The sequence below is a fragment of the Rana temporaria genome, chromosome 3 (assembly GCF_905171775.1).
Source record: "Rana temporaria chromosome 3, aRanTem1.1, whole genome shotgun sequence".
Taxonomy (NCBI): Eukaryota; Metazoa; Chordata; class Amphibia; order Anura; family Ranidae; genus Rana; species Rana temporaria.
Genome location: NC_053491.1, coordinates 352,172,743 through 352,197,068, shown reverse-complemented (window position 1 = coordinate 352,197,068; position 24,326 = coordinate 352,172,743). Strand labels below are relative to the sequence as shown.

The 24,326-nt window shown below is 43.5% G+C and overlaps 1 protein-coding gene and 1 pseudogene across 2 annotated transcripts in view; both read right to left on the bottom strand.

The window, feature by feature from the left end:
* The window catches only part of CRACR2A (calcium release activated channel regulator 2A), a 200,725-nt gene that overhangs the window by 136,683 nt on the left and 39,716 nt on the right, over window positions 1-24,326 (bottom strand). The gene's annotated exons all lie outside the window — the stretch shown is intronic.
* Window positions 2,380-4,037, bottom strand: LOC120932651 (annotated as a pseudogene).

Below are 24,326 nucleotides of genomic sequence, written 5' to 3'. Positions count from 1 at the left end.
CTTCTGGTGACTTTGCAGATCGCACAAAGACTTGGGGACTGACCGGCGTGTGATCTGACGACCCGGTGACATACCTGAGTCTGAAGCAGTTGTCAAGGGAGGTCAGTCATGCCAAACGGAGTTAACCTCGGACTAAAAGCTCTGAACCCGTCAACCCTACTGGACCAGGGAAGGTCCAACCGGATTTGCCGGAGCAGGGAGCAAAAGGGGGGCCATTGTGATACATTTGCCTATATGTCTCAGTGTACTGCTCCCTGCTAGCCATGGGTAGAGGTAGAAAGGAATTTCATGTGTGATTCATTCCTCTGACAGGTTATTGACGTGCTAATGTCCCCTCACTATTCTAAACGTTAATTGATCTATTGTGTTGTGTAAAGAAGATCTGTGTTTACCCTTAAAAGATGTGTATTGTATCATCAGGCTAAATGATTAGAGAAGTAGTATGTTAATTATTCTGATTGCTTAAGTGTAGTAATTAACTCCAGTGATGTCTTTATCTAAAGAAACGTGTCTGCATGGTCGGCTCCGACTTGTCTCCTATAATCTGTATGGGAAACCCCACTGTGTGAGGGGGGCGTTCCTAACAGGCTGTAACCACATATAAGCTGAGTTTTTGTGTCAATAAAGTGTCTTGGTTCCAGCATCCAGTCTTGACTCATGTGTGGGGAATCCTGTGATGTTCTTGTATGGAGAGGAGGGAATGCTTGACGGGGATATCATACCGATACCGTCACACATGTCCGTCGGACATGTCCGATGGTTAGTACGACTCATCGGACATGTCCGCTGGTTATGACGTATAACCAGCGGCCCGAAATCCCTTGCATGCGTCAAATTGATTCGACGCATGCGTGGAAGCATTGAACTTGCGTGTTAGAGAACGTCGGTGTCTTATACATCACCGCGTTCTCTGTCCGCAGGGATTTTGGTCTGATGGTGTGTACACACATCAGACCAAAAGCTCCCAGCAGACATGTCTGATGAAAACGGTCTACAGACCGTTTTCATCGGACATGTCTGCTCGTGTGTACAAGGCCTGAGACTGTATACTCTTCAGAGCTCTGTAAGGCCTGACCATCCTTACCTTCACTGAACTGTTGCAATTATGTATGTGTCAGCCTAGTGATACAATAAATATCAAGATTCAAAACCCTGAAACTGTACATTTATTGTCACTTGTTTAATAGGATATAGAGATGGAGGGAAATCAAAGTTTCAATACTTGGGTTCATATAAATCAGCCCAATAGCCTGTCTCGAATTAATTTGTTTTGGTGGAGCAAGTCCCGGTTAACCCAGCTGTTACATAATTTTGAAAATTTGTCGGAGAATCGCCTATGCTGATACATTAAATATTTTTGACCGTTTTCACCCATAAAGCATGAGTTTGGGGGATGGGTATATTCACTTCTTGGCTATAAGCTCTAGTTTAAGAAGAATAGATGGGATAGAAATTAGTAGGGTCTTGAGAAGATAGAGTAGGTTGGTAGGATAAGCTATCTTAATCTCCCTGGTGGTATGATTCTTTCTGATTTTTGGTGCTGAAAGCGGTACAATTGTTTTGCATGGAAATTTGGCGTTTTATATTGTAGGCCTGTAATTCTTAGGAATAACTCACATAAATCTGTCCAAACAAGAGTCTAGTAGATATCCCGGGTATGATAAAGTTTGAAACACAAAATAATAAATTATAATATAATAAATAACTATAAAAAATTATAACAAATAATAATATAATAATAATAAAAATTATTACTTTCAGTGTTTGATGACGAATTTCCCCAAAAATCACTATCGCTCAATTCTGCAAGTGATTCTAATTTATTATCGCTGTTTTCTAGCTGGTCTAAAACCACTTTTGACATACAGGGACACATTTTGGTTGCTATGGACAATCTACAGTTTCCAGTCAGAAAGAACAGTCTTTATTATATAAAAGTGCACGCAGGTCACTGGGAAGATCACTAGGGACAAAGGGGGTGTGTATTTATTTTATTCAGTACTGTAAGATTACAGTATACTGTATGTGTACTGTGTTTTTATTTTTTTTTATTTGGTGCCAATCTCCGCCCCCTGTGCGTCGTAACGTCGCAGGGAACGGAGCTCGGTGGCACACGGGCACTGTGTGAATCGAGCGAGGAGACAGCTCGATCACACGGCGGGGAGACATTGCAGGATCCAGGGGACAAGGTAAGTAAATTTCCGCCTGAATACTGCGATGCAATCCCGAGTCTGGCTCGGGGATACCACTAATGGTACTGGATTTCCACCCCGAGCCAGACTCAGAATTACCGCCAGGGAGGTTAACAGAAGCTATGTGGCCAAAAAGAGATTTTTGGTGCTTTCTTTTTTTTTGGGGGGATTAAAGTCCATATATATATTTTTTCTTTCTTTACTTAGACAGTTATATACAGTGCTGTTGTAATAATGAAACAAATGTTATCTACTGTAAAGTTGCACGATACAGAAAACTGCTGCTCCATCTTCTACTACATACATGTGACTCCACAGGATAAAGTTGCAGGATCTTCCTTTGTTAAGTTGGGATAATACCATCGCTCCTAAGACCTCTCTTCAGTTCAAGGTCCTCTAGCTTTTTCCAGAGTTCTTCACGTTCCTTTTCTTTTTTTCTTCTCATTGTATGTGGCGGTCAGTTCATCAAACAAAGTGCTGTTCATCTCCATACACGCTTTTAACACATTGGAGAGCCACGATCGCCGGATTCCAGTGTTCTTTAGAAATCCTGTAGAGACTTGCAAACATGATGGGAAGGATCACATTAGAATTCTCCTCTATTAAACTCATTATGTATTCATTGTTCCAATAGTATAAAGCCCGCTCTGCCACCTGGAAATGAGGTCTGGAGACACACTTGGAAATCTGTTTAAACAAAGGCTCCTGGATTTTAACAAACTGTGATGGTTCAATGACATCCAAGATCTCTTCAAGCTCCCCAAGAAACATAACCTCTTTTTGACTACATGTTTTTGGCCAAAATTTCATCAGTCCTCTAATAACTGGTTCTGTGAGGGTGGGGTCTTTTTCAAGAAACTGTACTATACAGTATGACAGCTGTGCGTGGAAAAGGGATAAGCTCCTGACAGTATGCAGGGGAATCAGCACTTTCACAAGGAACTGTTTATGCTCCGCTTTCAAAGGTAATGCAAAGCCATTTATAATACTTCCTAATATTTCCAGCAGTTCTGCTACACCATTAAAGTGTTCAGTTTCATAAACAAATCGTAGAAAAATATTGTTAATCTGTTTTCGAATAAATGCTCTAAGTCCCAGCCATAAATGCTGTGTAAGACCGTTTTTAAATAGTCCCTTTCACGAGGGTCTTCACTGTCGAAAAGCTCTAACAGCTGTAATACAAAGTTTGATCTATGTACCTTTTGGCAACACTGGGTTGAAATTCTTGGCTTTCCAAAAACCTTCTGAAAAATTCATATGCAAGCTGTAAATAAGGCCATGATGCTTCGAGAGTTGGTTCATCTTCTTCGGGATCAAACTCATTGCTGTCACTCGGAGGGATAGTCCTAAATATATTTCAGAATACCATTCTTACTACTTCAGGGTACGTCTGTTCTGTGAGGCAGCCTCTGCTTATTGTGATGTAGTCCACCAATTCATTCAGAGTTGAGCGCTTGTATTCTTTCATTTTAAGATCGCACAATGTATCCATAAAATCAAAAATGACACAGCACTGCTGAAGTTTCTTAAGGAACAGTTCAGGCTGCTCTGAGGTTGGGACGTCTTTAAGCAGAGGCAGAGGCATTAACTCGATTGGCTTGCCCTGAGACACGAACTGTGAAGAGCTTTGGGACCTCTTCTGCCTGGCTTTTCTGGCGGACCTCCTAGAAAATCTGTCTACTTTATCCACTGATGGAGGAGTGGTTGGTGCTGAGGACATATCCCTACTTGGAGCTCTGGATAGGGATTAGAGATGGTGGTGCCGGGGCTCTCTCTCTTGCCTCTGGCAGGCTCAGCTCACAGTGTAGGCCTCAGTCAGCACAGCGTGTCTCCCCCAGCAACAGCAGCTTGGTTTCCTGCGAAGCCCCGGGTAATCCTCCTCGGCAATCCCTGACAATAGGAGTGTCATTCCCTCAGCGGCCTAAGGCCCCGTACACACGACCAGTTTCCTCGGCAGAATTCAGCTTCCGACCGAGTTTCTGGCTGAATTCTGCCGAGGAAACTGGTCGTGTGTACACTTTCGGCCGAGGAAGCCGACGAGGAGCTCGACGAGGAAATAGAGAACATGTTCTCTATTTCCTCGTTGTTCTATGGGAGCTCTCGTCCCGCCGAGCTCCTCGGCGGCTTCAGGGCTGAACTGGCCGAGGAACTCGATGTGTTTGGCACGTCGAGTTCCTCGGCCGTGTGTACGAGGCCTGAGTCTTGGTCTGTCCCCGGGAGACAGTGCGGCCTCGGAGGATGAGGGAGGGGGGGTGTTGTCTCTGTGTGTGGCTCGCTTAGCGGTGGGTGCCCCCTTCTAGTCAGCTTCCTCTCTATTGTCAATATCAATGCTGGGCTGAGTCCATGGCACACACACATACAGAACACAAACTCAACCTAACCTGACCGCTCGCCGGACCCGCCCCTTTTGGTGCTTTCTACACTTCATGAGAGATTTCCTAATATTACGGAAAAGAGGGATTAAAGTACTCCCCACAATGTGTCATAGGTGGGGTTGATGTTCACTCCCAGGTATTTTATCTTGGTTGTGCGCCAAATATAGGTAAAGTAAGCAGAGAGAGACTGAATCATGAATGGAGAAGCATTAGTGGAAAAGCCTCAGTTTTAGAATGGGTAATCCTAAACAGATTGTGGGTGATACTGTATATCTGGCTCCTGCAGACTCTCAGGATAACTGTCTGCTTGTACCTCTGATATGGGCAGACAGTTATCTGAGAGCAGGAAGATCCATGAACTATGAGGGCGCTCACCAGCAGTTTTTTGAGCTGGCAACTACAAGCTGCCAGCTGCAATATGAATGATGGTACCTGTAGTCTATTTATTCACAGGAAACTGTGAATGAATGATACAGCCATGTGGGCAGAGCCCTGCACAGCCACACTGTTTTCGAATTGTGACAGCGAGAGCAAGGAGAATATCCGATAACCTGCTGTCTTGGGGGGGGGGGGGGGGGGCTGGAAAGGGAGCAGATGCTGGAACTTGTTACATGTTTTACCCTAAAAAAACAGGTGGAATATGTAACATGTTTCAAAGGTGAACTTTATCTATAAAGTGGATACAGTAGGAAGTAAGAGGAAATGTAGGAAAATACCCTCTAAACAGCTGTCACCAGAAAAAGAGTCCTTACTACTAGTGTTGAGCAGAATACGCCATATTCGATTTCGCGATATATCTCGAATATATAGTCGAATATTCGAGATATATTCGCTAAATTCGAATATTCGTGATATTTTATCGAAATTAAATGATTGCGAATTTTCGCTATTGCGAATGCGAAAATAATTGCGAATTTTCGATAACTGCGGTAGGAGCACTCTGATTGGCTCAGAATATTCTTGATATTTTTTAGAAATTTCGCAAAATGCGAATGCGATATTTATTGCGCAATTTCGACAAATGCTGTAGGAGCACTCTGATTGGCTCAGAATATTCGTGATATTTTACAATACAAAATAATTGCGAATATTCGGCAAATGCGGAAGGAGCACTCTGATTGGCTCAGAATATTCTTGATATTTTACAATACAAAATAATTGCGAATATTTGGCAAATGCGGAAGGAGCACTCTGATTGGCTCAGAATATTCTTGATATTTTACAATACAAAATAATTGCGAATATTCGGCAAATGCGGAAGGAGCACTCTGATTGGCTCAGAATATTCTTGATATTTTACAATAGAAAATAAAAAGTGTTTTGCATTGGTGGTGATTCTTTACTCTATCCATCTGTCACAGCCGTTTGTCAATCAAACACCTTGAAGATTGAACACGTTCATGCTGCATGCTTTGGACTTTTTTTCACTTCACATATCAAAGACAAGATTATTTTTCTATTATTGGGACTATATTTCTTTATATATTTGTTTCACTGTGTATTTCACAAGTTATTTGCGCTTGCTTATTTTATAATTTGCCCACATGTCTTGTCACTAGACATATTTTTTATTCTTGTAGAGCGACTCCATTTTCTGTCTTGTATTAATTTATGTTGTATAACATTTTTGAGTTGCTGCTGTATTCTCCCCTTTTTTTAAGGTATGCGCAATTTTTTCCTTCTTACAAAAACAAATAATATCAAACATACAAATATTCATAACAGAAACATACACAAAGCCCCCCCCCCTTTTGCATCAGAGACAATCAGAGTTCTCCTACCACAGTTATCGAAAATTCGCAATCATTTTCGCATTCGCATTAGCGAAAATTCGCAATTTTTTTTTTTATATATTCGGCAACATAAAAGGATCGCCTCAGCTTAGCTACTCGGCCCAGGGTCTCTAATCATACCAGCAATGCTTTTAGACGTCGATAGGATGTGATCTGTTTTAAAAATAAAATTGAAAAAATGCGAATATTCGGAATTGCGAATATTCACCGCGAAATTCGAAATATATCGCGAATACTCGAATATGCCATATTCGAGCCGAATATTCGCAATACGAATATTCGTGAGCAACACTACTTTCTACAAGTATTACATTTTCTTCCTTGTCTGCTGACCACAATGGTGCATCATTAATCCTTTCGCCTTGATCAGTAAGCAAGTGTATGGATCAAGGGGTTTGTTTTCTACAAAATGAACACAGTATATTGTGAACGACAAAGAGTTTTGGTCTCTTTAGAGGTGCCAGTAAATCTGTCTCTGCCAGGCTGATTGCTGCCCAGTGTTTTTAAGGGTACAATGGTGTCGGTAATGCATTTCACACACACTGGTTCCGCCCTGGTGACTTGGGACTTTGATTTCCTGTGTGGAGAACATGGGAGTCCCAGCAAGATTAACACTATGCCGCTAACAGGTCTTGGGGATGGAGATCCCCATGACCTGTAAGAAAAGGAGAACCCGGTGTTCAGGTGGCAGATCTTAGACTATCCTGAACTGAGAACAGATGATCTGTAACATAGGAGCTCTGCGAAAATTAGTCCCCAGTTGCAAGCATATTCTGTAAATTGCTCATTTGTATCATAGCAGATAATATGGGGAAAAAAAGGGTCTGCATAGTCCTACAAGCCTAGAGAGTGTAGGCTATGGTTCTTTAGACATATAGGGCTAGATTCAGGTAAGGGGACGTAAGTTTGTGCGGGCGTAGCGTATGTTATTTACGCTACGCCGCTGCAATTTAGAGAGGCAAGTGCAGTATTCACAAAGCACTTGCTCAGTAAGTTGCGGCGGCGTAGCGTAAATCTGCCGGCGTAAGCACGCCGAATTCAAATTGTCAAGAGGTGGGCGTGTTTTATACAAATAAAACATGACCCCACGTAAATGACGTTTCTCACGAACGGCGCATGCGCCGTCCGTGAACGTATCCCAGTGCGCATGCTCCTAATCACGTCGCAAATAGTCAATGCTTTCGACGTAAACGTAATTAACGCAAAGCCCTATTCGCGAACGACTTACGCAAACAACGTAAACGACGCAAAATTCGACACTGGCCCGACGTCCATACTTAACATTGCGTACGCCTCATAGACCCCGTGGTAACGTTACGCCAAAAAAAGCCCTACGTAAATGACGTAAAAAAATCCGCCGGGCGCACGTACGTTTCTGAATCTGCGTATCCAGCTCATTTGCGTATTCTACGCTGAAATCGACGGACGCGCCACCTAGCGGCCAGCGTAAATATGCACCCTAAGATACGACGGCATATCTACTGATACGCCGGCGTAACTGTCTCTGAATCTAGCCCATAGTCGTGTAATGTAAAGTACTGAGCACTTCTTTCTGCTTACTGAGATAATCATTGTAGCTCGTATGTTCTGGCCGTATCATCACAAAAGAATCATGCTTAGGAACCAGAGTAAAGGCCCCTCCCTTTTAGGGAAAAGGATCCTTGACTGCTGGAAGCTTGTCAGCTATTTGGGCGTTTATGTAAAACAGGGAGTTTAAGTGGCTCCGATGGGACCGGACACACTTTCATGACGAGAAAAATTGCATTTTTTTAAATTGGTCGTGAAAAACGGTCATGTGTAGGCTCCAGAGCATTTTTCTCAATGAAAATAATGTCCGTTAAAAATTTAGAATCTGCTCTATTTTTTCTCGTCATAAAAAACGGTTGTGTGTAGGCTTTAACGAGGGGGAAAAAAACATACTTGCTCAGAAGCAAGTTATGAGACGGGAAAATTACCATAAGCAGCCCAAAGGGTGGCGCCATTCAAATGGAACTTCCCCTTTATAGTGCCGTTGTACGTGTTGTACGTCACCGCGCTTTGCTCAAGCATTTTTTTTCATGATCGTGTGTATGCAAGGCAGGCTTGAGAGGAGAAAAACGTTGTTTTTTTTTCCATGACATGAATAACGGTCGTGTGTACGTGGCATAAGGCGCGAGGTGACTGTGTGGAGCGTGAACTCTAGAAAAGGCTTTGCAAGGGCACGTCCACCACTCTGAGGAGATTCTGACATCACAAGAGTTGCCCAAGCCCATTGTGAGTTACGTCACAGGTTTATTGGTTTTACTTTGCCAGCGATGGATATTGCTTTATGGGCCGTGCCCTCAAGTTTAAGTTTGCGATCAGTTTATTGGTGGAGACAGGCCTATTAAGCCCCATAAACACTATCGGTTTTCCTGCAGGTTTTTCTCATCAGGTTTACCAAAACCATGTAGTGCAAGGGCCTGCCTGATTGCATACAAATTGAAACTCTTAAGGTTTGACCTCATATTAGATGGTTTTGGTAAACCTGATGAGAAAAACCTGCAGGAAAACTGATAGTGTGTATGGGGCTTGAGACTATCTGTGTTTTGTTATGGATGCTCACGGTATATCCATGACTGACATTGTTATGTGTTATTTTGAATATTGTTGCAGTTGTTAATATCAATAAAGCCTTGCCCTAATTCAAACTTAAAGCGGAGTTCCACCCAAAAGTGGAACTTGCGCTTAATCCACTCCTCGCCCCCTTACATGCCACATTTGGCATGTCATTTTCTTGGGGGGGTAGTGGGGGCTTCAGGAGGAGTGGGACTTCCTGTCCCACTTCCTCCTTCCGCCCAGGGACTACTAAGGCGATACGTCATATCGCCTTTTAGCGGCCCCTCCCTGTAGGCGATCACCTGGGACACGTGACAGGTCCCAGGCGATCGCCTGTCCAATCAGGGAGCGCTGCGCCGTTCGTGCATGCGCAGTGAGTGCCTGGCCGTGAAGCCGAAAGCTGTCACAGCCGGGTGCCCACAGTTGCAGTGGAGGCGCCGGCGGTGAAGGGGGGACCGTAACAAAGCTCCCAGCGGCACGTCGTGGAACAGGTAAGTGTATGTTTATTAAAAGCCAGCAGCTACACTTTTTTGTGCTGACTTTTAATAAACATTAAAAAAAAATCTGGAACCCCCCTTTAAATAAGTCTGTGTGTCTTTTCTGGGGGGGGGGGGGCGAGGTTTTTGGTTTGTAATAGCTGGTAAAAACGCATCTAGGCTTCTCAGCAGTCAAGAACATGTAACACCTGTGTGTACACAGCCTTATTTAGGCAAACATAAACACTATCCATTGCTGTTGTGTATCAACCAAGTTGTAATTCAACATTATTAGCAGTGAGACATTCATGCATACTGTAAAGCAGCGGTTCTCAACCCGGGGGTCGCGAATGCTAGTCCAAACTGTAACGCTGGCCGAGACGGACCCGAAAATTACTGTTTACGCCTGAGTCTGTCCGTCTCGGCAAGCAAGACGTCACTTCCGGGAGGGGAGAACCGTGCAGAAGTGACGTTCCGTCGCCGCCATCATGGTACTCTCGTCCACAGTAAGGCTGCAGTTAGAAGTCAGCAAGCAGAGTTAACCGGAAGTGACGCCACCGCCATCTTGGTACCCTCGTCCGCAGCAAGGCTACAGTTAGAAGTCAGCAAGCGGACATCTTTTTACACCCACCGAAGTCTTGCAGTTTACACGTATTCTTACTAGTAAACTGAGCTTATATACTATATAAGCTTTATATAGTATATAAGCTCAGTTTACTGGTAAAAATACAAGACTTTGGTGGGTGTAAAAAGATGTCCGCTTGCCGACTTCTAACTGTAGCCTTGCTGCGGACGAGGGTACCAAGATGGCGGCGGCGTCACTTCCGGTTAATATAATAGACGGGTTGCTGATGCTGACGGAACACCTGAGGTAACCTGAGGTACTTTGACAAGCCAGGCACTAAATACTGGTAATTAAGGCATTTTTGTACTGTTTTTCACAGCAGTGTAATTAATACATCGATTTTGATTAAATAAGTCTGACATGACTGTGAAAAATATAATTGTGGTACAATACATATCATTTATATATAAATGTCCCAATTGGTTCCTCAAAAGTAGCTATTCCGTGCCAGTGCTAGATACATGTTTGGGTGCTATATACTTTGAATATCTAGCACTGACACGGAATAACCACTTTTGAGGAACCAACTGGGACGTTCATATATAAATGATATGTCTTGTTCCATAATAATTTTTTTCTTGCATAACCACATCATGTTGGACTTAAAAAAAAAAAAAATGGCGGAACTCTGCTTTAAGTCCAACATGATGTGGTTATGCAAGAAAATAATTAATATGGAACAAGACATATCATTTATATATGAACGTCCCAGTTGGTTCCTCAAAAGTGGTTATTCCGTGTCAGTGCTAGATACATGCTTGGGTGCTATATTCTTTGTAAATAATTTTACTGTTGGGGGTCCCCACAACTTGGGAAATTTCATCAAGGGGTCACGGCACTAGAAAGGTTGAGAACCACTGCTGTAAAGCTTTAATTCACATGTCTTCAGGCGACGTATCGCTTACAATAGAAATCTCCCTGGCGCTTTGTGACAAATGACACCGCTAAGTTGGTCTTTTGTTAGAACTCCCAGAACAAACTTGAATTTTTCAATCTTGTCAGCCTCCAGGGTGCTGTATGAACAAGATTTGCGAGATTTGCCACTGTCACTTGGCGTGTTGTTTAAAGTGTTTCTGAATACCAGGGGGATAGATTCCAGAGTCATATGTCTTCATTTACATAAACCATTTGTAATATACCATAAAAATGTACTCCATGTTTGAACAGGAGCCTCAAAAGGCTTTTTCTCACAGTGCCAGTATAAAGCCAACGATGAATGACATAGCTGTAAGCTGTATTCCAAGGTAATAATCTACTTTACCTGTCACAGTAATGCAAGAATTAAAATGCCTTTCAAATACAGTTTTTTTTTTTGTAGGCACATAGGGATTGGTTTACTAAAGGAAAATAGACTGTGCACTTTGCAAAGTGAAGTTGCACTTCACATGCAGGACTGCTGATAGGGGGGGGGGGACCACCAGTCCTCCTGTAGAGGGCACAGGCTCACAAGGGGGCCCAAACAGCAGAGGGAATCAGTGCGGTCGGATGGAGGGATAATTACAGGATGCCCTATGTGACTCTGCAGCAGCTGAAACCGGTTTCTCTCCCTCCCACCAACTTTTAGCTGCTGCAGGGAGAGACAGACAAAGCTGTCGGCTTCCCTGTCCCTTTAAAAACATAACAAATTGTAACCCTGTAGTGTTGTAATCCCTTGTAAAATTGTATACAATTCTTGGGGATTTTTTTTTTTAAATATATTTTGTAAAAATTTTAAAATATTTTTTTTCAAAACATTTAAATGTTTTTTTTTTTAAAATTATAAAATGTTTTTGTTCAAAAAAGGAAAAAAAAAACAATTTAAAAAAGGCTAATTCACACAGCTTCTCTGTTATCTTTGTGTCTGCTAAGAATGATTTTAGTATATTTTAAGTGAAAATCTTGTTTTGATATATATGAAGGAGGCCCTGTCAGATAGGCTGTATGGGCCCCGTGATTTCTAACAGCAGCCCTGATCACATTCAAGCGAGAAAAAAAACAGCATTTTTGCTTGCACATGATTGGATGATGGAAGTCAGCAGAACTTCTGCTCATTTACTAAGCTCTGGAGCAACTGCTCTTGCAAAGTGCACAGGATATTTGCATTTAGTAAACCAAACCCATAGGGGGTTATTTACAAAAGGCAAATCCACTTTGCACCGAGGAGCTTTGCAGGCGTTATAACGCAAAAAAAATCGTGCCTGCAAAGCGCCCTGAAACAGCCGCTGCTGTCACTCCAATGTGAAAGCCCAGAGGGTTTGCGGTAGCAGGATGGTAAAAAAAAGTCCCACTAGCCACATCTTGGAGCAGTGAAGGAGCGGTGTGTATACCGCTCCTTCACCGCTCCTGCCCATTGAAATTAATGGCTATACCGCCGGCAAAGCGTTGCTGCAGCGGTGCCATGCGCGTGGTTTTAACCCTTTTTTGCCCGCTAGCGGGGGTTAAAAGCGCCCCGCTAGCGGCTGAATAGCGCCATAAAATTTACCACTGATGCACCCACCGCCCCAGTGTGAAGGGGGCCTAAATGAGCAGAAGCTATGCGGACTTCCATCATTTAATCATGTGCAAGCAAAATTTTTTTTTTTTTTCCCTTGCACGTGATTGGGTGAAAAGTGAAGCTTTACCTCATTTACTAAGCTCTGAAGCAACTGCACTTGCAGAGGGCAACTGTACTTTGCAAAGTGCACAGTCTAAATATTAGTGAAAGCTCCTGCGCTGTGTAGGATAAGGGGAAAGGGAAGTGAGAAAAAAGAGGGGGGAGGAGGGAGGTGGGCTAAGGGATGAGTGCAATATGGTAAACACTGCAGCAAACAAATGGGGAATCTGTCCTTTATAGACAAAAAAAGTGTATGTAACAAGTGGTGATTGTCTGCGCTGTGGTATGGCTTGGCCGGATGAGTGAAATGAGGGAATGGTGAGTGAACGGGGTAATAGGGCCTGGGGAGTGACAGGTAGTGCAGACACAAATTAACCTTGACGGTTTTAAATGGGTACAGTCCTAACTGGGCTGTAAAATAATACAGTGGAGTTTTACAAAGAAAGGTGTATGTGAAAATCGAAGCAAAAACTTAAAACGTGAATATAAAATCTTAGGTGGGTGCAAACCAAAAGAAAAGGACCGCAGTTCAACACTGGAACTGGTGCAGCAGTGAGGAAATGGTTAAAATGGAAATTCTGCAAGGGATATTCAGTCCAGACAAATCCAAGCAAACGCATGCAGCCCACACCTCGGTGACTAGTGCAGCTTACCTTCCAGCTGACATAAAGGGTCAAACACATAGGATCAAAACGTTACCAGTTTTCTATTGGGTGGATATCTTGCTGCCAGTTCTCAATAGTTGGTCACACATAAAAAAACAAGAATAATACAAAAGTTGTAGCCTTGTCCTCCTAACACTCATACAGCTGTAGGGAAAGGGATGTGATTAGCAGGTGGCAGATTAAGTATCCACTTACACAACTTACACAGTGTGTAGGGAAAAAATGCACATCTCCACGAGTGCCGAACTCGTCTCCTAGTACTTCTCACTGTCAACAACTTTTGGCTCTTTAGCTTGTATGAGGCCGTCCGCTCGTGTCAAGATGAAGAAGGCAGGGGACGGAGGAAGGAGAAAATGCACATAGCATAAAACTGTACAGCAACTTTAATAACTAAAAAACATAAATAAAAACTCACATGGAGCAGTGAGGTGGCGATCATGTATCCACGAGCACCGCGCTCGTCTGCCGTCCGTTCGGTACTGCTCCCGGTTAATGCTCTGAGTCCCGACGCGTGTTCGTCACACCACGTGACTTCATCAGGGACGGCAGACGAGCGCGGTGCTCGTGGATACATGATCGCCACCTCACTGCTCCATAGCCTTTTTCACTTTAAGCTTTAAAAACAGAGTTTTTTTCGGTAGCAGTGATTTTAATGATGCTTAAAGTGAAAAAAAGTGAAATATTCCTTTAAATATCGTACCTGCTGGGTGTCTATAGTATGCCTGTGAAGTGGCACGTGTTTCCTGTGTTTAAAACTGTCCCTGCACAAAATGACATTTATATAGGAAAAAAAGTCATTTAAAACTGCTTGCGGCTTTAATGTAATGTCTGGTAATGTGCAAAAGGACAGTAGATCAAAATACTGCAGGTCCCTGCCTGTATTTGTATGAGAACACCAGCAATTGTATTCAGGTAAGCTTTAGGTGCACACTGTGCAAAGGACACAGTACACTAAGTGAAAATACTGCAGCTAGCACAATCACATGCCTGCCTGTCAGTATATTATGAAGAGAATAACAGGAACGGATCTAGCTAAACTGAATACAGTGTATAAATATATATACAACACCTGGGATGCATATATATCCTCTACACATTGTAACTGAAGCTAACTGGCTCGCCTGCCTGCTCTATCTAACTCAAAATAAATGACACGGTCTCTCTCTCTCTCTGTCTGTATTCCTTTAACCACCGCCACAACACACTACACAAGGCGGCCTTATATAGTGTGGGGCGTGTACTAAACCCCCTGAGACATAATTGGCCAAAGCCACCTTGGCTTTGGCCCATTATGGCTCTCCGTTTTTTCCGCGCTGTGATTGGCCAAAGCATGCAGGTCATAGTGCATGCTTGGCCAATCATCAGCCAGCAATGCACTGCGATGCTACAGTGAATTATGTGCTGTGACGTGCCACTCAAATTTGGCCCGAACGGCCCATAATACTCAAAATTCGGCGAACGGTCGAACAGCAGATGTTCGAGTCGAACATGGGTTCGACTCGAACTCGAAGCTTATCCTTAATTACCATCCCTTGAGTAATCCATGTGTTTTTACACAACAAAATGGTGTGAACAGACCCTTACAGGGGATATCTTTATAGCGCAATGTGCAAACATAGTTAGAGGTATGTAGACATCGACTACATACATTTGATTAGTGATGTGACCCTCCCAAACTTTCCTAGAGAAAATCAGGTAGTAGAGACATGGCCATTGCATATACAGTAATTCATGGTTGATACTATATGACTAAACGTTTGCATACATCTGACCATCATACCCATATGGGCTTGTTGAAATTCCAATTTGAAAACCATGTGCATTTGAGATATAAAAGCATCCACTCATGTCGGAAGGCTTCCCACAACATTTTGGAGTGTGTTTTTGGTAATTTGTGTCCAGTCAACCAAAAAGCATTTGTGGAGTTAGGTATTGATGTTGGAGAAAAATCTGGCAATCAGCATTTCAGTTGATCCCAAAGGTGTTCAGTAGGTTTGAGGTGCAGCTCAATCAACCTCCTACCCACCAAACAAACTCAGGGCCTTCCCCAAATAGTTGCCACAAAGTGGAAGAGCACCGGTACCTAAAATGGATCATTATTACAAAAATTTACTATTCCCCACTGTAACACTGACCTGTTATATGACGCTACTGGGTTATACACCATCAGGGGATGGCTATAAGAACTGGGTATAGACAGCTGATTCCTAATGACGAAGGGAAAATGGTAGCAAAGAACCTGGCATGTAGCAGTGTAGGGGTGCGATGCAGAACAGTCATGTACATTATCTCACAAAAGTGAGTACACCCCTCACATTTTTTTAAATATTTTATTATATCTTTTTATGTGACAACACTGAAGAAATTACAGAGAGAAAATAACCGCTCAGTAGTCTTCAAATAACCTCCTCACTGGAACCAAACCATGGGTGCCGGCAATGCAATAGTGATGCAAAAATACGAAGGAAACTTGGACAGCTGCACTCTAAAAATGTTCTTTTAATTAAAATCGATCACAAAATAAACATGCCACAGCAAAAAAATTGGAACAAAAGCTAACGTTTCGCACTGTAGCTTCAGTGTGTGTCATAGCTACCCTTTTAATGTCTAACTCCTTCAACCTCTGCAGCAATGCTGGCAGCACTCATACATCTATTTCCCAAGGGCAACCTCTGGATAGGATGCTGAGCACGTGCACTCAAATTCTTTGGCCGACCATGGCGAGGCCTGTTCTGAATGGAACCTGTCCTGTTAAATTGCTGTATGGTCTTGGCCACTGTGCTGCAGCTCAGTTTCAGGGTCTTGGCAATTTTCTTATAGCCTAGGCCATCTTTATGTAGAGCAACAATTCTTTTTTCACATCCTCAGAGAGTTCTTTGCCATGAGGTGCCATATTGAAATTCCAGTAAACAGTATGAGAGAGTAAGAGCAATAACACCAAATTTAACACACTTGCTCCCAAGTCACACTTGAGACCTTGTAACACTAATGAATCACATGACATTCGGGAGGGAAAATGGCTAATTGGGCTTTATTTGAACATTTTCACTTAGGGGTGTACTCACTTTTGTTGCCAGCGGTTTAGACAATAATGGCTGTGTGTTCAGTTATTTTGAGAGTACAGCAAATTGACACTGTCATACAAGCTGTACACTCACTACTTTACATTGTAGCAAAGTGTAATTTCTTCAGTGATGTCACATGAAAAGATATAATAAAATATTAACAAAAATGTGAGGGGTGTACGAAGATACTGTATGTTTTTTGAAGATAGTCCTGCAAAAAAAGGTAAAAATGTCTAGAAAAAAAAACATGGGTGGAAGGTGGGGAGATAAAGTTTCTCTTTACCTGAAAACACCTGAGCATAATTTGCAGGGGAGTTCACATATGTTTGGCCCTATAGGTGTGGGATAACCAGATGTGCAAAATATTTGACCACATAAAGTAATATTTACTTCTAGGCCCGTTAGTATGTTTCATACCATTAGGCAGGTTCTTGTTAGAGAGAAATATCATCCAAAACATTTACAAGTAAATAAATTAAATATAAGCTAACTGTACTTGGAGCATTAGGCCCCATGCACACAAGAAGCAAATGCAAACACATGTAAACTCAAGTTTTCAAAGGCAAAAACCGGCGTTTAAAACGCCCGTTTTTGCCGCGAATTTCGCAGCGTTTTGATGCGTTTTACGGCGTTTGCAGCTATCAGCGTTCATAACAAAGACATTGTAGACCCTCCCAAAGCTTTGAAACGCAAAAACATTTGCGTCTGAACCCAAAATTTTGCGTCTGAAAAAACGAGCCTAAACCCAACTGCTTTAACCTCCCTGGCGGTATGATTCTTTCTGAAAAAACATGCTGAAAGCGGTACAATTATTTGCAAGGAAATTTGGCGTTTTATACTGTAGGCCTGTGATTTTTAGGAATAACTCACATAAATCTGACCAAACAAGAATCTAATAGGCATCCCGGGTATGACATTTTTTTAAAAACAAAATTTTAAATTATAATATAATAAATAATTATAAATAATTATAGCAAGTAATAATATAATTAAAATAAAAATTATTCAATAATGTAATCAACTCAAAATCACTGAAATTTGCTCAGTTGCAGAATTGTTGCTGTCATTATTTTTTTTTTTTTATGACGAATTTCCCCGCAAATCGCTATCGCACAATTCTGCAAGTGATTATAATTTATTATCGCTGTTTTCTAGCTGATCTAAAACCATTTTTGACATAAAAAGACACTTTTGGTTGCTATGGACAATCTACAGTTTTCAGGCAGAAAGAAAGGCTTTTATTATATAAAATGACATGTAGGGCACTGGGCAGACCACTAGGGACAAGGGGGGGGGGTGTTTTTTTTACATACAGTACTGTAATCTATAAGATTACAGTATACTGTATGTATAGTGTTTGTTTACTTTTTTGAATTTGGCGCCGATCTCCGCTCCCGTGCGTCGTAACGTCGCAGGGAACGGAGATCGGCGGCACAGGAGGACGCTGTGTGAATCGAGCGAGGTCCCGCTCGCTCACACAGCGTGGTGACATCGCTGGATCCAGGACAAGGTAAGCCAGCGCGCGCTGCAGGCTCTGCATATCTACCCCGAGCGTGACTCGGGGTTACCGATTTTGGTCGAAAAAATCAACCCCGAGTCACGCTTGGGGATACCGCCAGGAGGGTTAAAACGCAAAAAAACGTGAATGTGTGCATGGACACATAGGATAACATTAAATGTGTTATGGGGCAGTTGAAAAAAATGCCCAAATGCCTCTGAACTCGAGTTTACCAGCGTCTCGTGTGCATGGGGCCTAAGTCTCTCCTGTTCAACAATTTTGTAAAATACCTGGAAATGGACTTGACAATTTCATAAGTAGGCCTGGTATTTTTCCTCATAATAACTAAAGAGTAAAGATCTCACTTTGTTCAAATAAGCAATTGAATTGCCGTCAATATTGACCTAATTTCTTGTTTTATATATAACCAGTAAGTAAATATTGTTCCGCCCAATTTATATTTATTTAATTGGAGGTGGGGTAGTGTTTTTTGAAATATGTCCAAAAAGAACATGAAGGGTTTTCTTTAATCATAATCTTTTATATTATTATTATAATCATTTATTTATTTATTAAGACTCCAACATATTACATCCTAAATAACAGGGTGTCAATGACAAACTCCCTGTCTAATACAGGTGTAAAAGAAAGCTTTGCTTTATTGAGATTAGAAACTTAGGCTTCCTTCCTTGTGTTTTTAAAAGTGATGATGTCATCTGTGGTGCATTCATGTGTGGGATCGGGTTCTCTTTATCCTCTGAAGGATTCAAGGGGAAGAATTTTACATTGGCATTAATGTGCAGTAAAAACTAAATGAAATGCCCCTGAATGCACTACATTTAGTGTTGAGCAGAATACGCCATATTCGATTTCGCGATATATCTCGAATATATAGTCGAATATTCGAGATATATTCGCTAAATTCGAATATTCGTGATATTTTATCGAAATTAAATGATTGCGAATTGTCGCTATTGCGAATGCGAAAATAATTGCGAATTTTCGATAACTGCGGTAGGAGCACTCTGATTGGCTCAGAATATTCTTGATATTTTTTCGAAATTTCGCAAAATGCGAATGCGATATTTCCTGCGCAATTTCGACAAATGCTGTAGGAGCACTCTGATTGGCTCAGAATATTCGTGATATTTTACAATACAAAATAATTGCGAATATTCGGCAAATGCGGAAGGAGCACTCTGATTGGCTCAGAATATTCTTGATATTTTACAATACAAAATAATTGCGAATGTAGCCCTGTTGTGATTTTCAGCCATTTAAGAGGATGTAGATATATATATATATATATTGCAGCAGGTGGAGCCAGAGAGCACATATTTGGAGGCTTCAGTACAGAACAGACATAGAGATACATTTCTACAGCAAGGGGCTTTGAGACAGGAAGTTCCAGGAGAGAGGGGAGGAAGTATTGAGGAGAGGGAGTCTGGAACAGTGACCAGGGAACACAGATCTGCATCACAGAGTGATTTAAGACAGCTTGTGTCAGAGCTGTGTGTTTGCCACTGAGACACAGGCTCTATGCAATAGTTCTTGGAGAGACTGATGTTCGTCTACTGAAACAGAGAGAGACTGTGTTTTGAGCGATCGAACTGAGGCCTGGTCGCAGGGCCGATCCAGCCACCGGAGTAATCCAGCCTGCCCAACTGAGTGAGTACAGCTGATGGAGGTTATTGCCAGATTCCCCACACGGCCCCTAGACGATCTTAGATGTCCTGCCGGAGGCTTTAAAAGACTGCATCCATTTCACAGACGTCGGTCTGAGGAAAGAGGGACACTCGCTTCCGCAGACAACCATCCTCCTTCCCCAAAGAGACATTGGAAGTGGTGAGCGGCCTTTGGCCATTGCAACAAGTGTATTTCCTACATCTGTCATACATCCAGGGCCCCAACGTTGGCTAGCCTAGGACAGTACTACTGGCCAGTAGTTTAGGGTGGGGTCGATACTGCTAAGTATATAGATATATTACTGTTCATCGCATTCAATCTAAACGTATTATCTCATTCTGTTATTAGTTGTATTATATTAGAGTGGGGAGACATTAAGGGCTTTTGCTCTATCCCACAGTCATTAAATCTGTTATAAAACTTCACAAGGTGTGCTGGTGTGCTGTGGATTCATTGTTTGTGGTGTGTCACAGAGGTGAGACAGAAGACCCGATAATTCAGCGGCTCCTTCGGGGGTGAGCGCTACACGTGGGGTGCTCGTCCGGGATTTCTTCTGATACCTCTCGCAAAGTGATAACCGCACAAACGAGCCAGCAATGGATCCAAACACCGCAGCAGAGTGGTGCAAAGAACAAAATGGCCAATTAGGGCTGAGTATAGTAATGGACATTCCTGCTGACAAATGGACAGAGGAACAGATCCGTCAAGCAGTAACTACACTAGCACCTGACCAGAAAGTGTTTGTAATAGACACGAAAATAGATCAAAAAGTCTCCCATACCTATGCCCTACTAGAATGGAAGAAAGGAGTCCCAACCTGCTTCCAGGGTGATAGCATCCAGCTAGCCGGAGAAGTTAAAGCACGGTTATTCCCTCTACTCACCTCAGCAAGTTGTCTGGAGGGACCAAGCCAGGCCATGTCAGACACAGTGGAAGTAACTACCACTTCTGTACCAACCACTAACTACCCCCCAGCTTCCTTCTTCATGGACATAGGAAAACTGGTAGAGAGCGTTAGAAAAATGTCCTCGCCATCTGTGAACTATGGCTACAGGAAGTTGAGAATTTTTTCTGGAGTGCAGCCTGTACCTCCTGGAGAAGAAGAGTATGAAACCTGGATGGAACAGGCTATGCAAGCACTGGAAGAATGGGATGTTCCAGAGGCTCAAAAGAAACAACGCATTACTGAAAGTCTGAAAGGCGTTGCAGCAGAAGCCATCCGAAATTTGAAATTCAGTCAGGAGTCTTGTACAGCATATGACTATCTTCGCATGCTACAAGATGAGTTTGGGCGCACAGAGAAAGCTACAGATCTAATCTTCCTATTTGAACACATGTTTCAACGGGAAAATGAGCAGCTTTCCGAGTATATTCGACGACTAAACAAAATGCTATACCAGATTGTACTAAAGAAAGGAATAGAAGCCAGGGATATGGATCAAGTTAGAATGAAACAGATCCTGAGAGGCGCTCTGAGTTCCGATCCCATCTGGATCCAGTTGAAGACCTTACAAGGGGGTACCTCTTTGCAATACTCTGATCTCATTAAGATGGTAAGGGAGGAAGAGGCTATCCTAGAGGAGAAAAAGAAGGGCTCAGGATTTTCATTTCCTGCTGAGGTTCGAACGCTCAATGTGTCGAATGGGAATTCAGAAGTGGAGCAATTAAAGGCTCAAGTTTCCCAGCTGATGCAAATGCTAACCCTATTGTCTGCAGGTGTCAAGTCGCCCCTTGAAAAAGTCACTTCAGAACCAGTTCCTGAATCTACTACTCAGGTGGTGCCTATCAAGAAACCGTCAAACATCTGCTATAATTGCGGAGGAGTGGGTCATTACCGAAATATCTGTCCGAGCCCATCGAATTCAAGAGGAAGTTATCGACCGGCGGGAAACTACAGAGGGCCCCAGTGAGGGAGCAAACTGGGTGCCCAACTACTGAAGACTGCTCTGATTCCCAGGATACCAATAAGAGGCCCAAGTCTTTACCCAGAGCCTCACCTGCTACGACAAAAAGATCCCCTCCCCTGGCGTCTGGTCCTGTGTCAGAGGGAGGCAAGGCACACCCACAACCTAAACACCCGAAAGGGGGAAGAAAACAACCACCACAAGCGAGGAAGAGGGCTAGAGTGCAGCCGACTGGGTCTATGCCTTCTACTACTCCGAAGAAGTTCCCTGACCAGTTGATAGGCCCTTCACCCATTATCCCAGTTCAAGTAGAAGGGGTTTACACAAAGGCTCTCCTCGATTCAGGTGCTCAAGTAACACTGATTTACCGGGACTTCTACCAGAAGCATTTGAAGCATCTACCCCTGATGGAGTTAGAGGATCTCGAAATCTGGGGTATTGGGACTCAGAAGCTTCCATATGATGGGTGTCTACAAGTGAAGCTGGAGTTCAGTTCGGCAACTGTTGGACAACCAGGGGTCTGTGACGCCTTAGCCATTGTATGTCCCAGCCCACCAGGAGCTAATCGAAGTTCTATGATTGTGGGAACAAATACTGACTTGGTGAGACGCCTTATAACTCCATTAGTGACGGAAGAGAGTTCTACTTCAGAGGAGATGCACCCGATGTTGCGGCCAATCTACCAGCGGATTATTCAAGAACAGAGGGCCCCTGCAGAAGTGGGACGGCTTTGGAGATTAGAAAGAGCAGAGAAGGTCTTACAGCCAGGAGAAATGACTAGTTTCCGGGCCTCAGTCAAGTTGAATTGGTCACAACCAGGCCCCTATGTGGTCCTGGAAACTGATCCCAGAAATATGAAGAGATCTGGAGTGGAATTGGTGCCTGAGATAATATCCACCAGAGCTCTACAGCGGGCCCGTGGGAGAGTCTCTGTAAGTGTATGCAATGTGTCAGACTCCCCAGTGACCTTGAAGGCACGGATGCCGATTGGACAAGTGGCCACTGCCACACCCCTCTCACCCACTGAATTGATAGATGGAGTAGACAGAGAGATCCCAGCTGAACAATTCTATCCTAAAGATGCCCCTGTCTCACCTGAGTGGAAGAAGCGAATTCAGTCTCAGCTCCTCAAGTGGCAAGATTTATTCTCCAAGGATGAGTTTGATGTGGGGTGTGCTAGGAGCACTCAGCACCGCGTTCGCCTCCAAGATGACAAGCCCTTTCGAGAAAGGTCACGGCGAGTCCCATTGGGAGATCTAGATGACCTAAGGGAACAGCTGGCTGAATTGAAAAGGACCAGGATAATCCAAGAATCCAGGAGTCCTTATGCCTCACCCATCGTGGTAGTTCGCAAGAAAAACGGTTCCATCCGTTTGTGCATAGACTACCGCACACTCAACCAAAGAACCATTCCCGACCAATACACTACTCCTCGAATAGAAGATGCCTTACAGTGTCTGTCAGGAGCAAAGTGGTTTAGTGTACTTGACCTGCGAAGTGGATATCACCAGATACCCATGCATCCTGAAGATAAAGAGAAGACTGCTTTCATCTGTCCACTGGGATTCTTTGAGTTTAATAGAATGCCCCAAGGCCTCACAGGAGCCCCAGCAACTTTCCAACGACTAATGGAAAAGACGGTGGGAGACATGCACCTGATCGAGGTACTAGTGTATCTAGATGACCTAATAGTCTTCGGAAGAACACTGGAAGAACATGAGCAGCGGTTGGAAAAGGTCTTGAAGCGGCTGCATGAAGAAGGATTGAAACTTTCCTTAGAGAAGTGTCAGTTCTGTCTGCCTTCAGTCACGTACCTGGGACATGTTGTTTCAGCAGAAGGCATATCAACTGATCCTAAGAAGTTGGAAGCTGTGGCTTCATGGCCGAGACCTCGTAATATTACTGAACTCCGGTCCTTCCTAGGATTCTGCTCATACTATAGGAGGTTCGTAGAGGGGTTTGCCAAGATAGCTCAGCCTCTGAACACGCTTCTAAGAATGGAAGGAGCAGAAGATGAATCAATGTCCTTTGAGCCGGGTTCATCAGCCCACGGAACTAGGAAGCCTCGTGAATCAATCCAGGAGGAATGGACCGACCAATGTGAAAAAGCTTTCCTCCAATTGAAAGGAAGTCTAACACAGGCTCCTGTCCTTGCCTACGCTGATCCTGCCAAGCCTTATGAACTACATGTGGATGCTAGCAGAGAAGGGCTAGGAGGAGTACTATACCAGGAATATGATGGCCTCCTGAGACCGGTGGCATATGTGAGTCGGGGTCTCACCCCTTCTGAAAAGAATTACCCCACTCACAAGTTGGAGTTCCTGGCCTTGAAGTGGACAGTGGTGGACAAACTAAAAGACTACCTGTACGGGGCCAATTTCGTGGTCAGAACTGACAACAACCCACTCACTTACATTCTCACTACGGCCAAACTGGATGCCACTGGGCACCGGTGGTTGGCTGCCCTGTCAGGATTCCGCTTCAGCCTCAAATATCGCCCTGGGGTCAATAACCAAGACGCGGATGCCTTATCCAGGAGACCCTATAGCACAGGGGTCCCAGAAACAGAGTGGACTCATTTGACTCCAGATGGAGTTCAAGCCCTATGCCAAGGGGTGGAGTGCCGAACCAAAGGAATGATTGGAGCAGAGGCCATAGGAGTCATGGCTGCCGGTGTCCCTAAAATGTATTGTAACCCTACACAGCTGAGGAGTGAGGGCCTGCCTACTTTCACGAAGAAGGACCTGAGAGTAGATCAGGCTGAAGATCCTTTGATCGGGTTAACTCTGAGAGCAATGAAAGCGGGTCAAAGAGGGCTCCTACTAACTGATTCACCAAAAGAGGCTCGTCTGGTCCACAAAGAGTGGGAACGGTTGAAACTGCTAGACGGGGTGGTCT